This window comes from Sciurus carolinensis, chromosome 5, assembly GCF_902686445.1.
Source record: "Sciurus carolinensis chromosome 5, mSciCar1.2, whole genome shotgun sequence".
Lineage (NCBI taxonomy): Eukaryota > Metazoa > Chordata > Mammalia > Rodentia > Sciuridae > Sciurus > Sciurus carolinensis.
Window position 1 is genome coordinate 64,203,838 of NC_062217.1, and position 15,897 is coordinate 64,219,734.

The 15,897-nt window shown below is 31.5% G+C and overlaps 1 protein-coding gene and 1 pseudogene across 1 annotated transcript in view; one reads left to right on the forward strand and one right to left on the reverse strand.

Moving 5' to 3' along the window:
- Positions 1-15,897, reverse strand: part of Klhl1 (kelch like family member 1) — a 409,920-nt gene that overhangs the window by 104,911 nt on the left and 289,112 nt on the right. The gene's annotated exons all lie outside the window — the stretch shown is intronic.
- Positions 11,506-11,625, forward strand: LOC124986062 (uncharacterized; annotated as a pseudogene).

Consider the following 15,897-nt stretch of genomic DNA (forward strand, 5'->3'; position numbering starts at 1 on the left):
AATCCCAATGTTTTTAGGCAGATAGGCAAGATCAGAGGTTGCCTGTTTTGTGGCATTGCAAACATGCTCAGAAACTTCCCACTCGAGCTGCTGACAAAGTAGATATGGGTCAAATGAATTTGACATTTGTATCACAGATTTCATAGAAATAGGGAGAAGAGGATTATTTTTTTTTTGAATGGGAGTTCTAAAGCTTATTTTGGTAAAAAGCCCAATAGCAAAAATCACTGGCTTTATGGGCCACCTTATAGGTTTCTTAGTTGCAACCACATGACCATGACAGACTGAAAGAACAGATAAATGAGCAATGTTCAATAAAACTTTATGGATTCTGAAATTTGAATTTTAAGAAATGCATATTTCATAAAGAAATTTTTATTCTTCTTTTGATTTTTTAACTATTAAAGTATATAATTTTTAGGGCACAAACCATGCAAAACATGGGAGAACAGGTCTGCAGGCCAGTTTGAGGAGCTCTGCCTTTAAAATACCATAAAATACAAATATTAGGAAAAAAACAAAAATGATAACAAATATAGTCTGGTCAACTAAATGAAAAAACTAATTTTGGAAGAAGGCATTTCCAGATAGCAATTTACAATATCCAGTTTATCAGTGGCCTTCCCTAACCAGCATGCATGAAATAGAAACAGTGTTTATTCTATAAGCTCCATTACTTTTCTTTCTTAATATTTCTCCATACCTAATGATCACATGAACTATTCAATACTTACTTGTTTACAGCTTCCTAAATACTATTTAAGCTAAAGCAAGCCAGAGGTTTTTTTTTTTTGTTTTGTTTTGTTTTGTTTTGTTCGTCAGCATTAAGAAGAGTACTTGGAAACTGGTAGGCACTCCAATATTTATAGGGATATTAGATGATCAGAAAAGAGTCAGTGTTTAATCTGGAAACCCAAGAATGTCTGAGCCACTGACAGCAGAAAAGGATGCAACTCTATTTTATAATTAATACTTCCTAATTGTTGGGCCAGAAATTTATTTAGACATGAATTTTTCCTAGTTTAGGAGAGTTTAGCAGTTCTACATAAAACATATTTTTTATTTAAATAATTATTTAACTCATGAGTATAAAAGAGTTTAATGTGATAGAATTACCATTAATCAGACTGTCAATATTTGAAGACTTTGTTTATTCCTGTCCACTCTTCAGATGTAGACTTTGACAATATGCACACTGTCAATAGAAATTCTTGTAAAGAAGCTACTTAAAAGAAAATTGTAAATTATGTGCAACAAAAATAACTCAAACTAAAACATTGTGATACTAAGCAACTAATATTAAAAATAATACATTTGAATATATTTTGTGTAATTTCTATAAAATATACTTAATTCAATTATTTTTATATTAAAAACAGTAACTTCTACAATTGTCTGATAAAACTGATGTTGACTCATTAAAGTTTTGATGCATATAAAATTTATAATGCAATAAATAATAAAGACAAATGATTTAAAAGATGTGAAAACTAGTTGTGCAAAAGTATAACTTTATATTTTTATAACTGAACTTATCCTATTCATAAATTTCCTTTCAAAAGGGACTTTGTTACTATTTTGTCAAATGTTACTATTGAGACTTTACTTCTTAGATTGATTTGTTCTATGAAACAATGGAAGCTTCATCTCCAAGGAATGAATGAGGTATAGGTGTGAGCAAAAATCTCCAACAATGAATAATACATATCATAATATTTCAAAATATGACTTTGATCATATATTTTTAAAAATTCTTACATGTGCCATTATGTTGATATTTCTTTCTTTCTTTCTTTTTTTTTTTTGGCACCAGGGATTGAACCCAGGGGCACTTAACACTGAGCCACATTCCCAGCCCTTTTTGTGTTTTATTTAGATACAGGGTCTCACTGAGTTACTCATGGCCTTACTAAATTGCTGAGGCTGGCTTTGAATTTGCAATCCTCCTGTCTCAGCTTCCCTAGCCACTGTGATTATAGGCGTGCACCACTGCACTCAGCCTTAGGTTGACATTTACTAAAGTGCCTCAGAGAGAACTCTATTATTACCATCTTGTATATGAGAAGCACCAAGATTTGTAATACTTAATTATCTGCTAAAGCTAACAAAACTCACACAAGTCTTTAAATTTTACTAAAATGAGTAAAATGTCATGCACCCAAAGGTATGTGAGGTTGTTAGTACAGAATTAGACCTAAAAGTCAATATAAAGCCAAAAGTCATGAAATATTTAAATCTTATACATTTCTTGTATATGTATATTTATATGGACTTACATAAATATAATTTAAAAAGTTTAAATCTATTATGAAAATGTATTTTTGGTTTAGTATCTTGTTTGATGTCATGAAATAAAATATCTAATTTTCCTTTGCATTACCTGTGTTTATACGGAATTTAAAAATTATTAACAAATATGCAACTATATTCTTCATATCACACAGACACTGGGCCTTTCTAAGGCATCAGCATTTTCAGGTCTCCCACCATGGCTTACTCCAGAGAAATTGAGCTCGGCATCACTCTCATCATTGAAATCATTTCCTTCTCTCCCTCTCAGCAGGTGTGGTTGGATTTCATGACTAATATGACTCCAGTGTAATAGAATAAATTAAATGTTCTTATTCACTTGATAATTTATTCATGATTTTAGCTCTTACTATTAGATCATCCCTTGTTGGGTATATCCTTATGTGCAGACATCATTTTGTAGAAATATTTGTTTATACTTCTGAACCACATTAAGTGGTACATGTTCATAAACACATTTTTTAAAAGTCAGGAATCAAGACTACTTGAGTGTGAAACACAGCTCACATAAAATTTTTCAAAAGCTTTAACAGAAAATAAAAACATAACTTATAATTCTGGTACAACAAAGAATATTTTATATGTATAAAAATGCCAAAACTTTCCAGGTTGTTATGCAGGTTGTAATGAAATATAATTAATAGAAAAGAGTCATGAAAAAGCAAACAGATATACAGGGCGTAATGAAAATGCAACTTTTGTAAATTTAGTGATATACTAGTATTGTTTCAAAGAAGTAAGAAAATATTTTCTGTGATTTTTTCATGTATCTTTCTTCAAGGCATATGTCTTATAATATCAGCATATGTGTCTTTTCAATGTAAATATGCATTGGTTACAAAAATACTTGTGCATGACTGATCATAGCAGCTTTATTTATTTATGATAGCTAAAACTGGAAGCATCCCAGGACTCCATAATAGATAAACAGATTGCTGTTAAGCAATTAAAAGGAATCAAGTAGTGATATACACAACACAGATGAATCCCAAGGAATATTATGCTGATTGAAAGGAGTCTTAGAAAAGAGTAAAAAATATGTGATTTCATTAATTTGAAGATCAATAATATACAATTTAAATTACAAAGTAGTCTAGGGTGGTCTTTGGAAGTACAGAAGGGAAGATTGACTAAGGAAGGATATAAGGAAATTTCCTGAGGTAATGATAATGCTCTTTGGGATGATGACAATGATCACTTAAAGGAACACCTAAGATTTGTGTGTATCATTGAATATAAATTTTGTTAAAATATCTAAGCAAGTCTTTAAATTTAGTTAATAATATGCATGCTGATGTGGTTTAGATGAAGTATATTCTTTTCTATAATTTTTAAATGCATTTAAAAATGCTGAATGAATACAGAGGTGATGGATAAAAATGTGATAAAATTACAAAGCATAAACATGATATAAGCTTGATTAGTATATGGATGCTTAGTTTATGACTATGGATTTTATATATTAAAATTTTATAATAATATTTTGGGCAAAAAAATGATTAAAAACAGTTGTTTTCAATATAACTGGTAAGGCTATTGAGTAACCAAAGACTAAGTTTTAAATTTGAATTAGACAAGGTAAGAAAGGAGTAGAATTAGATATGGTGTGGATATAGATATTATTACGGTTACTGTGGAGCATCAAATCTGAGGAAGTGAGTGGTGAAATGTGATAAAGAGTATCAGTATTATATCAAGACATGTTTGATGGAAAAATAGGAAAAACTTGCTGGTTAAATTTTTAACAGTAGATGATGAAAGAAAGTTATTGCATGCACAAAGAATATTGGGTTAAACTGTGTGGACATTGTGGTCTTATGAAGATTCTTATAATTTTGAATTTACATTTTGATTAATAATCAGAGTGAAAGTCTCGATATATTTATTTGACAGCAATGAGCTGGGTGGGTGGGATTGAAGAGATCTTGGAGCTAGGAAGATCATTATATAGCATTTCTCTGTGTCATAAGAACAATAAATCCCTTGGAAGAGTACATGCAATATATGCGTCCAGCAGCTATGAAGTGATAAAGCTTCAGCTAAGAGACTGGAAATGTAGATGTAAATCAGATAGCCCTTGATAACTGATTAGCTATGGAGGGAAAGGAAAATCTGATAACTGCAGTTTGAAGCTGATAAGGGTATATTCTAGGGAGAATATTAATACTTTCCTTATAAAAGGAAATACAGTAACCTCCTATAGAATTGTAGAGTTGTTTATATAATATTATGTATTATAGCCTAGTTATCCTTGGTTACAGAAAAAATTGATTTTTATATTTCATATTTAAAATTTCTTTCCTTCAGTGAACACTGTGTTAAGTGGAGTAAGGCAAGCAAAGAAATATAAATACTATATGTTCTCACTTGTACAAGAGATCTAAAAAGTTAACACAGAAGCAGAGAGCAGGATGGTAGTTACAGAGGTGGAGGTAGATGTTGTTGTTTGGGGAGTTGTTAGTCAAGAATACAAAATTTTATTTAGAAAAGAGGTAGACTTTCAAGAGATATACTGTATAACATCATGAGTACAGTAATAATTTATTTTCAACTTGACAATTGCCAGGAAAGAGATTTTAACTGTTCTCAATAAAAAAGTAAGTATACCAGGTAATGCATATGTTAGATGGTTCAATTTAGCCATTATACAATATGCAAAGCAACCTGCTATATAATATAGATATATGGAATTTTTAATTTTTCAATTAAAAATATTAAAGTTGCCTTTTTCACATAAATTATTCTTTGAGGATAAAAACATGAACATAAAAATCAAATTTAAAACTGTTTTATTACAGTAAGGCCTTTTGTTTTATAAAAATAAAAATATACCAAAATATACTAAATATAGCTTTGTAAATTTATAGTCATATACATGAAATTTTAAGATGTTACTATATAGCTTTTGTCATTTAAACAATTCTATGTGTATAAAATTAATTTACAAAACAGGAAAGGGAATAAATATCACAGAGTGTATTCAATTGTTTCATTCTTATATTCTTAACATTTTCTCTAAAATCATAAAACAAAATTTATTCAGCTGACCTGGTATTTTTTGTTTACTTTAGTGCATTAGAGAACTAGGTGTGATCTTCAGTAAAAACTTAAAGAAAAAAAAATTGTTAGATTTATATTATATCAGGGTCTTTCTTGGCATTTAAAAACAAGTCATTTTATCATATTTCAGGTGAAATGTGGATAAAAGGGTAAGAAGAATTCAAATTTTTTAATTATACAGGCCCCTGGATTTACTCTTCCTCTTAACTACTAAATAGTAGAAATTAAGAAAGTTTCTTAACTTCTAACATAATGAAAATAATCTAGAAAAATACTCTCAACATAAGTTCATTATAGGAAGTTAATGAAATTTTGTATACAGAGATATATGGCAGTAGGTGTTTACAATATATTTCATTGTTGAAATCATTTAATTATTTCCAAATTATCAGCTACTGAGGACAAATATTCTTGATCCATAATGTTGTTTTCCATGTGAAGGACAGAAATGGGAAAGTTATTTAGGTAACAATTTTCTACTTTCATATCTTTAAAATATTATAATTTGGGGGAATTTCATATTAGTATTAAATTTGTACTGATACATAATGTATTATACTTCAAACCTAATGCTTCTTGTATGTATGTGAGAATTAATGTAGAACAAATGGGTAAACATGAATTTGTGCTTCTAGGTCTGAATGTTAGCTAATGATTCCTCAGATCCAAGACTTTTATTGATTTCTACTTGTACTCTGCATTTTGAATTACAATCATTACTAAAAGATGTGTGGGATTGGATCAAATAGTTAATGAATGATAATTTGTTTTTTAATTAGAGCTAGTCTAATTTAATAATAATATCGTTTAATACTTTCAGATAGGATTATTTCTAATTTGAGATGTAAAATATAGAACTATGAATACAATACTTCCAAATTTGTGAATACTCCAAATTTAATTAAACTTAGAAATATCAACAGTCCACTTTCCAAATATGTAAAACGCCTGAAAAAATGTAGGTTGTTATTAGTTTAACTGTGAACATAACATTAAATTTCCAAAAGTTATAAAACAAAACAAGTAATCTAAAAACTTACAAGTACTTACAAAACAAGTAATTACTTACAAAACAAGTAATCTAAAAACTAATCTGAAAATCTCAAAATATATGAAATGAAACAAAACACATAATAAACCCAAAGAAACAGGAGATTTCTGTCCATTGGAAAATAGAAGACTTATGATGAAATGCCCTAAAATTATAACTCTGGTACACCTGGGCAAATTACAACAATAGATTTTTTTTTAACTAAATAAATATTCAACTGATACACAAAACATAAAGATTGCATATTTATTAATGAGGTATTGCTATAGTTTGGATCTGGAGGGTTTCCTAAAGGCCATATGTTTAGCTGGTTATCAATCTGCACTATTGGGAGGTGATAAAAGGTTTGGTAGGTGGGACTTAATGGAAGAAAGTTAGGTTATTGGGTGTATGCTCTTGAAGAGGATATTTGGACCCCAGTTCTTTCCTGTCTTTCCTTCTTTGTGATTTATCACCTTCTCCAAGTTGCACTCTAACCATGATATACTCTGCTACTATAGACTTAAAGCAACAGAGCCGATCAACCATGGCCTAAAATCTCTGAAGGCATTAACCAAAATAAACCTTTCCTCCTTTTATTTCTCAGGTATTTTGTTTAAGTGCCAGAAAACTGACTGACTATATGTACCATGTGATGTTTTGTACATGTATACTAGTGTGATCAGGTTAAACGTATTTATTGTTTGTGGTGAAAACATTTGAAATCCATTCTTCTAGCTTTTTGACATACGCAGAACACAATCACTATTTGTATTCACCTTGCATAATTTTTTGCATTGTTAGACTTAAGTGAAAATAAGAGAAATCCTCAAGGGCACAATCAAGTAGCTGAAAAAACAGAGATGGGAGATCTGGGAACTAAATTAATATGGAAGCTAGCACTTTCAGAGGGCAGATGAGTATACCATGTATACACTTGATGAGATCTGGAGCATCTGCCTTTGGCCTGACAGAAGGTGGGAGAACAGGGAACCAGAGACACTGCATTAAACCTGATTCATTGAGGAAGACTGACATAGCTCTAAGGGTAGCCTTGGTTCAGGGTTAAAGCAGACTCATTCATATTGGAGGAAAACATCTGTAGTTAGGCCTACAAAAGTTCACAGAGGAAAGAAAATTAACTATGATTTCAAATAATATTATTTAACACACAAAGAATGAAACTAACAAGAATGAGAACATTAGAAACAACGAATAGTAGATTTGTTCCCCCAAAGTTTTTAGGTGTTGGTATTCTTGACCACAGGATATGAAATAAATCTGAAGTATAGTCAGCATTCCATATTTGGGGATTCTGTATCCATGGATTCAACCAACCATGGATAGAAAATACTAGGGGAAAATTTGCGTGTTTCTTGAGTATGTACAGACTTTTTTCATGTTATTATTCCCTAAACAATACATTATAATCTTTATTTACATAGCGCTTACGTTATATTAGTAAGTAATCTAGTAACCTAGAGATGATTTAATGTATATAGCAGGATGCATATTGGTTATAGGGAAATAGTGTGCCATTTTATATAAGGGACTTGAAATCTCCAGATTTTTGTATCTCAGTGGTCCTAGAACAAATCACCTATGGAAACCGAGGCAGATGGATGTCTATAGGTAAGAAGTAATAAATGAAGCTAAGTAAATAAATAAATAAACAAGATGAAAACTACATAAATTTATAATAAAAATCTGAGAAAAGAATTTGAGATTCAGGTAGAAAATTTTGAAATTAAAAATAAATAGGTGCCTCTGCTTTTAACCATGATGGATTATTGTGTATCAGAAAACTATCCCCCAAAGAGTAACTACAAAGCTTCGGTTTTCAATTAAGCTTCACTTTTCAATACAAAAAAAAAAAAAAATGAGCTCTTCTAAGAGATTGAAGATTAAAAAAATGATGGCTAACATTTAAAAGGCCAAGTCCCACTATAAAAGGACTATGAATGGAAATGAGCCTAGTACTGTTTGCCATTTTCCCCTTGAGAAATGGCTGATACACAAACAGTGCTAGAAAGAGAGTTCTTTGCAATCTGTGCTGGCTGAGGCCTCTGGGCAGTGTAGTGGCACTGGGGGTAACAACTGCTGTTCAGGGCAGCCAGGTAGTCAGAACTTTACACTTGAATCCCTAAGAAAATAGTCTGGTTGATTATCACTGCTCATCTTTTCTGGCATTTTCTGATTTCTAAGATATACCATGAGACATACATAGAGGCAGAAAATGGAAGCTAAGATGCTAAACTTAGCTCATGAATAGTTCTAAGGCATAGATCTATCTGAGAACTAGATTAAGCTAGTTTTTCTTAAGTGAAAATAAAATGACATTCAGGGACCACCAAAAATTAGTGGCCCTGTTATAAATATTGAAAGCAAAACAGGAGTAGGGCAGTACTAATAAATACCTAGTCTTAGTCTCAAATTATCTAATTCTTTTTTGAAAGATGATTTTCTCTTACTCTTAAATTCTGCCTAAGGAAAGTAAATTCTATTTAAGAGAACTTAATGGTATTCAGAGTCTGTTTATCTTCTTATATAATATTCATCATTCTTTCAGAAATTGCCAGAGATTTTATGCTGCTTACTAGATTTTTACTATAATCCTCTAAATCACTAAAATTATTCCTTTGAAAATAAACCATATGACAAAAGTGTCTGATAGGCTGTCTGTATTGAACACTTTATTTTATGGTATAGCTAACCCATTAGTTCAAGAAACTGAAATAAAATATGTAATAATTAGAAAAGAAGGAAATAATCTGTAACTATTCAACATTATTTACATGATTAAATAGGTTAACAAATTAAAATTTAAAATATTCAATCTTTCTACATAAGAAGGAAATTTAAATGTAATGACAACTTGTGGTTTATTTTATAATTATTTCTACTTTATACTAGAAATTGTTCATAATAAAGTAATTTTTAATACAGAATTTTTTGAGAAGGTATTGCAAATGGCATCCTGCATAATTTAATGATGACATAAAGTTATCTATATTTTCTAGAAAAAAATCAATTCATACATCATAATACGTTTACCTCCCACACACTGATTTTTCACCTAGAATTCATTCACTCAGAGGTTGGATAAACTAAAAGAAAGAGAGGTGCAGGGATTTCAGGTCAGTCAATGTACAGGGGAGCAAAAGTCCTTGAGTCAAGAAAACTCCTTAAGACACAATAGGGGAACCCTGTTTGAATGGCTTAGAAATGTCTGCAACTCCTCTGTCCTTGAGACCTGGAGACATTATCTTATTATAATAACATTTGGTACTAGTGAACTCTGAGAAGCAAGCAAGTTATGTGATCTGCACATGCTCAAAGCTAACTGTACTATGTAACCTAATGCAACTTGATATGACGCTGGAATACATAATAAAACTGAACTGGCTTTCCCACAGAAGCCACTTTTTGCTCTTTGCCATCCTGTGTGCTTGCCTGTTTATTGCTCTCCCCTTAGCCCTTATACTTGAACCCCAATTAACCTTTACAGAGAGGAGAGGGCCAGAGTTCCAATATCCGTTTCAAAAGTATGTCCCCAGTGGCCTATCTTCCTTTGATTAGGTCCCAACTACTAGAGGTTACACCACCTCTCCATATCACCATATGTTGAGACCACACCTTCAACCCATGTGCCTTTGGGAGACATTCAAAATCCAAACTATAATGCTTGAAAAAGTATACTACAAGATTCCATTTATCACTTAGTTCTTTTTTTCTTGATTCATCATTCTTGAATGTTGTTTGAACTGGCCTAAAAGACATTTACCTTACACATATGGTGTTCATGTATGTATCATCTACATGACTACCTTGTGGTCTTATTCCTGCCCTGCATCACATCACTATCTCTTATTTGTTTATTTATTACTTTTTTGGCATTGAACCCATGGTTACTGAACTTCTGAGTTCATTCTTGAACCTTTTAAAATTATTTATTTTTTTAATTATTTTTATCTCACTAAGCAAACCTGTTTTGCTCCATTCAATCATCTTTTTTATTATTATTTTTTATTTTTACAGACTGTATTTTGATTCATTGTACACAAACGGAGTACAATTTTTTGTTTCTATGATTGTGCATGATATAGATTCATACCATTTGTGTAACCATACATGTACATAGGGTAATGATGTCCATTTTAAGACAGGGTTTTGCTAAGTTGCAGATGCTTTCCTTGCATTTGCAATTCTCTCTCCTCAGCCTCCCAAATCACTGGGTTACAGAAATAAGACACCACAATCAGCAGATTGCTATTATTTCAGGAAGTCCTTGTATTCTCATACTTCTGAAGTTTCTACACTCTTCTTTTTCCATAATTCAGTTAGGAAACTCAGACCAGGTTACTACAGAGAACTGGTAGACTTTTTAGTAAAAAACAAGCCTGCTAAAATGTTCTCTGTTATTAGTTGTCTTTGCATACTCCTTCTCATCATTTTTGTACAAAAATCAAGCATAATGCTGAGAAAAAGTAGATTAAAAATATTAGGTGATGTACCTGGATTTGAACAGATATTTCTCTGATTTCAAAATATTTTCCACAAAACCAAAGGTAGAATGTTTTCCCTGATAAGTGGATGATGATATATAATGGACGTGGGGGGTGGGGAGTGAGAGAAGAATGGAGGAACTTTAGATTACATAGAGGGAAATGAGATGGAGGGAGAATATGAAAAGTGGTGGATTGAGACAGACATCATTACCCTATGTACATATATGATTACACAAATGGTATGAATCTGCATAGCGCACAACCATAGAAACGAAATGATGTACCCCATTTGTGTACAATGAATCAAAATGCAGTCTGTAAAAAAAAAAAATACTTAAAAAGCCACTTTCTCCATAAGAATATCACTTGCCTATAAGTACTTATGGAGTAGAATAGAACCTACTAAATATTCTGCTAAAATTAGTATGTATCTTTTCTCCACTAGTGTGTTTTTTTTTACCTACTGGTTATATTCCAGCCATAATGGTTTTCTCCCATTCCTTGAAGATGCCATATTCCTCCAAATGTACACCTTTATATTTGATAGATATGCAGTCATTTTCTTTTAGCCATATTCCTCTTATAGTAATTTTCTATAACTTTGTGCAGTGGCTCTATCATAGCCAATGAGGTTTGTCCATGGCATGATTATTGCTAAAAATAATTTTCTAAACTAATGCCTAATAATTCTTTATATTTTGATAAAAAACCACTTTTATTATACTTCTATACTTCTAAGCTAGACTGTCTGGTACCTATACCTTGTATTCATTGCATTTACAATTCCCTTTTTGTAATGTTCATTTTAATTATTTTGTTTACTATTTGCTGTCGGGAGCCTCAAATGAATTGTTGGCTTGTCTGAGTCATCTCTAAGTGGCGGTTTGTGCCTTGGAGAACTCTTGGTGTTATCTCACCCATCTGAGACTGCTGATTGCCTTGGCAATGAACTGCTTAACGAGAATTCTATGATACTGTGGAAGTTATTGGATCAGACAGCCTTAGGTCCAAATGTGCAACTCCCAGGAGGTGAAAAGAGATACCAGTAAGTCAAATACTCTTGAGGTGCCAGCTGCCTGGAAGAGGACGAATTACTGTGCAAGTGATAAGTCTCTAATCAGGTCAGTTTTCTATGGCCTCTAATTTCTGTTTATCTTGAAAGTTTTTCTCACAATAAATCCCCCTTTGATGTGTTTCAATATAAATAAAACATTCACTGGCCTTCTTCCTTTGTTAGGATCAGACCCATCAAGTCTTTTCAACCCTTAAAGCCCCCATTAAACTATATTTCCTGTGTTCTTTGTCTTTATTTCTTAATACTATTTTTTCAACCTTTTATTTCTAGCTGGCCCACACCTCTATATGGTTTGCTGAATCCCCCCCTGCACAGGTCGCAGAGAGAATTTATTTTCCCAGATAAAGTTGGTAGCTCTGTGAGTGAGGGATCATGCTCTCCATTGTACTCTGCCAGTTCTTAACATAGAAACTGACACAAAAATATGCACATAAGGTGTGCATAATTATTAAATGCAGGTACCTGTTAATAGAAAAAGAAAGAACAGAAAAAAAGCAATGCTCTGAAATATCATAATATCTGCAGGACATCTGCCACTGTTATTCCTAGAGTTTATGAAATCCATGAGATATCGTCTGAATCCAAGTAATTAAGGAGCTGAAGAGGAACCCAATGAAACTGCATAGCCCTTTCAAAGCCACAATATAAATAGATAAATAATTACAGAAGATTGCACTGACTCTTGCATAGATCTTCAAATTAGTAATGCAAGTTCTAAATTGTTTGCTGTATTTTAAATTTTTATTTCTCTTACTTTTTATGGTTTTCTTTTTCTTTTTCATGTTTGTTCCATTTTTCTCATTACCCTTCCAGAAAAGTGGACACAATTTTAAGACAAAAATCTTAATAACTATTTACAGATAAGTTAATAAGATGTAGAAAGCACTTTTTAAGCAATAAAATCATGATGCTTATACAAGGATTACCTTGAAAATGTCCTAGTTGAACTTTAAATGACTTGAGAAATTGGGCTTCTAGAAGTTTCTGATTTACCAGGAAGAACAGTTTCTCTGAAGATTGATTTAAGTGCTAAAATTTTTATCTAAATTTATGAGTTTTATCTAAGGTACAATTCACATACTACTAAGATATGGTATTCTTAAAAGTCTCCTCAATTAATTTCCCCATGTTTTATGCTGAATTAATCAGGAATATCTTTTTAAATACCCCTATATTCTCATACTTTTTAAAGTTCCTACCTTACTGGATAACTATAGCAGTAACTAAATGGGCATTATTCATTCCAAAATCAAAGAGATTCAGGAATTTCAAAGGAAATTTAATTTTCAAAGAATTTCTTCAATTTCAGAAGACAACAATGTGAGATTAGAGATATTCAAATTCTGGCAAATATTTCAATAGACTGTGTATTTTCCTATTATTTTATGCTGCAGCAACTGTATTACAGTCACAGGATTTATCTACCTAATATGCCAATCATATTACTGAAAAAATTAATGTTAAATAGGATTAGATAAATGTAATTGTTTGGAAAATACATTCCTGCTGAAATAAGTGTGTGAATCACATAAAAATTTTAGAGAGAAAATTTTCATGATGTTTAGTAATCTGCGGAAATCAGTTAAATAAGATAAAGTATGAAACAGATAAAAATTCAAATTAGTCATATGCTTTGCTTCTTCAAAATTGCAGTGATTTCTTGTTAATATGAATTTATTGTTTAATGTTCAATTAATATTTTTGTTTTTTTATTAAAAAATACTATTCTTTGCAGATGTGCAAATGGAATTGATATTGGCATTTTCCCATAGAATATGCATTCTTTAAAAACAAATGATATTCATTTGACTTTGAAATTAGACAAATATGTATAGACTCATATTTATAAAAATCTGAGACTAGGGGGAATGTATTTATTGAAGTTCCTAAAATCAGATTATTTAACAAATAAAATAAACTTACCACAACATTATAATCATGTGTTTCTGCTTCTGTTCTAGGGCATAGAATATTACATCATATAGTTTATGTTACTTGGTATTTATTACTCTCATAAGGACAATGTAGATAGAGGTTAATACCTTTGCTTTCTTGACTGAGATAAATCTTCAATACCTTTGCTTCTTGACTGAGATAAATCTTCTTTGTTTTTATTTTACTATAATTTCTAACAATTTGTTGGTCAGAAGATTTTTATCTGATAAGACATTTTCTGTTTCATCACTTTAAAAAGACATTTTAAAACCATTATCCCTTCTCTTAAAACTTCCATAATATCATCTTAAATAATAGCATTTGATGGTATATTAAAGAAGTGAGGCTCTGAGAAAGAGAAAATGGAGAGAAGGGACAGAATTCATTTGTGTCATTTCTTTAGTTCTCAAAGCAACAAGTTATCTATTGCTTTTAACTGACAGTTATGTGTATTTCATATTTTTGAAAATTATCTTAATTTTATTTGATAACTGCAACACTACTCATGAATTGAATAAAGAGCAATTTTCTAGAGCTGACGTCATGGCACAGAATAGATGCTTAATTAGTTTTCTTGAATGAATGAATCAATCAATCAACTAATCAATCATAATGACTAAAACTCAGATTTCATTAAGCCAAAGCTATTATTATTAATTGAAGTAATATTAGCTTTTCTCAATAGTCCTGATATTATAATTTGGTAAGAAAACTAGGATACTACATTATTACTTCAAGTAGAAAATACATTTTTAAATGAAATCATAATGTCCACAAACTTGTAATCCATAGAATGTATATGGAAGAAAGATATATAGCAAAGAAAGAATAAAAAATATGTAATGTCTTTCTGTGGTAAAGTTACTGTAAAATTTTTGTAAAGTTAAAATATATTTTGCATCAGTTTTATATAAACCATCAACACATTAGTCAGCGTTCCCTAGAGAAAAAGAACTAATATGGTATATAGATTTGTAAGAGAGAATTATGGGAATTGGCTCACTCAGTTATGGAGATTAAAAAGTCCCCACTAATTGGGCACTGTGTTACATGCCTGTATTCCCAGTGGATGGGAAAACTGAGGCATGAGGATCACAAGTTCAAAGCCCACCTCAGCAAAAGCAAGGCACTAAGCAACTGAGTGAGATCCTTTCTCTAAATAAAATACAAAATAGGGCTGGGATGTGGCTCAGTGGTGGAGTGCTGCTGGGGTTCAATCCCTGATACTCAAAAAAACAAAAAAAGTCCCCACTATATGCAGTCTTTAAGCTGCAGAATCAGGGAAGATAGCAATGTAATTTATTCTTGAGTCCAAAACCCAGGAACAGGACGCAATGGGGCCATGGTGGAGGGGGAGTAAAGTTCACTGCTGCTATAATTACTGGAGTTTGAGTTTCTGAAAATATGTTACTATGAAGATTGAGGACAAAGGATGTATGTTCACCTCCAGGAGAGAAAGTAAATTCTTTTCTGTGCCTTTTTGCTCTATCCAGTACCTCAAGGGATTGGAAAATGTTCACTACATTAGTGAAGGAAATATGATATTCAATCTTCTTTGCTCAGTCTGTTGAATAAAATGCTAATCTCTTCTAGAAACACCATCAGAAATAATATTTTGCAACAACTTAAGTATCCCTAACCTAGTCACAATGAAACATAGAAGTAACCATCAAAACAATTCTTGATTATTTCCTTTCAGAAAGAGACTGTTATGGTTTAGATATGAGGTGTCCACGAAAAACTCATGTGTAAGGCAATACAAAAATGTTTAAAGGTGAAATGACTGTATTATGAGAGCTTTAACCAAAACAGTGCATTAATCCATTGATCTGAATTAACTGGAAAGTAACTATAGACAGTTACTTTCCTTCAGCTGGAGGAAGTGGATAACTAGGGCTGTGCCTTTGGGGTTTATATTTTTTCCCTGATATGTGGAGCTCTCTCTACTTCCTCATTGTCATGTTCTGAACTGCTTTCTT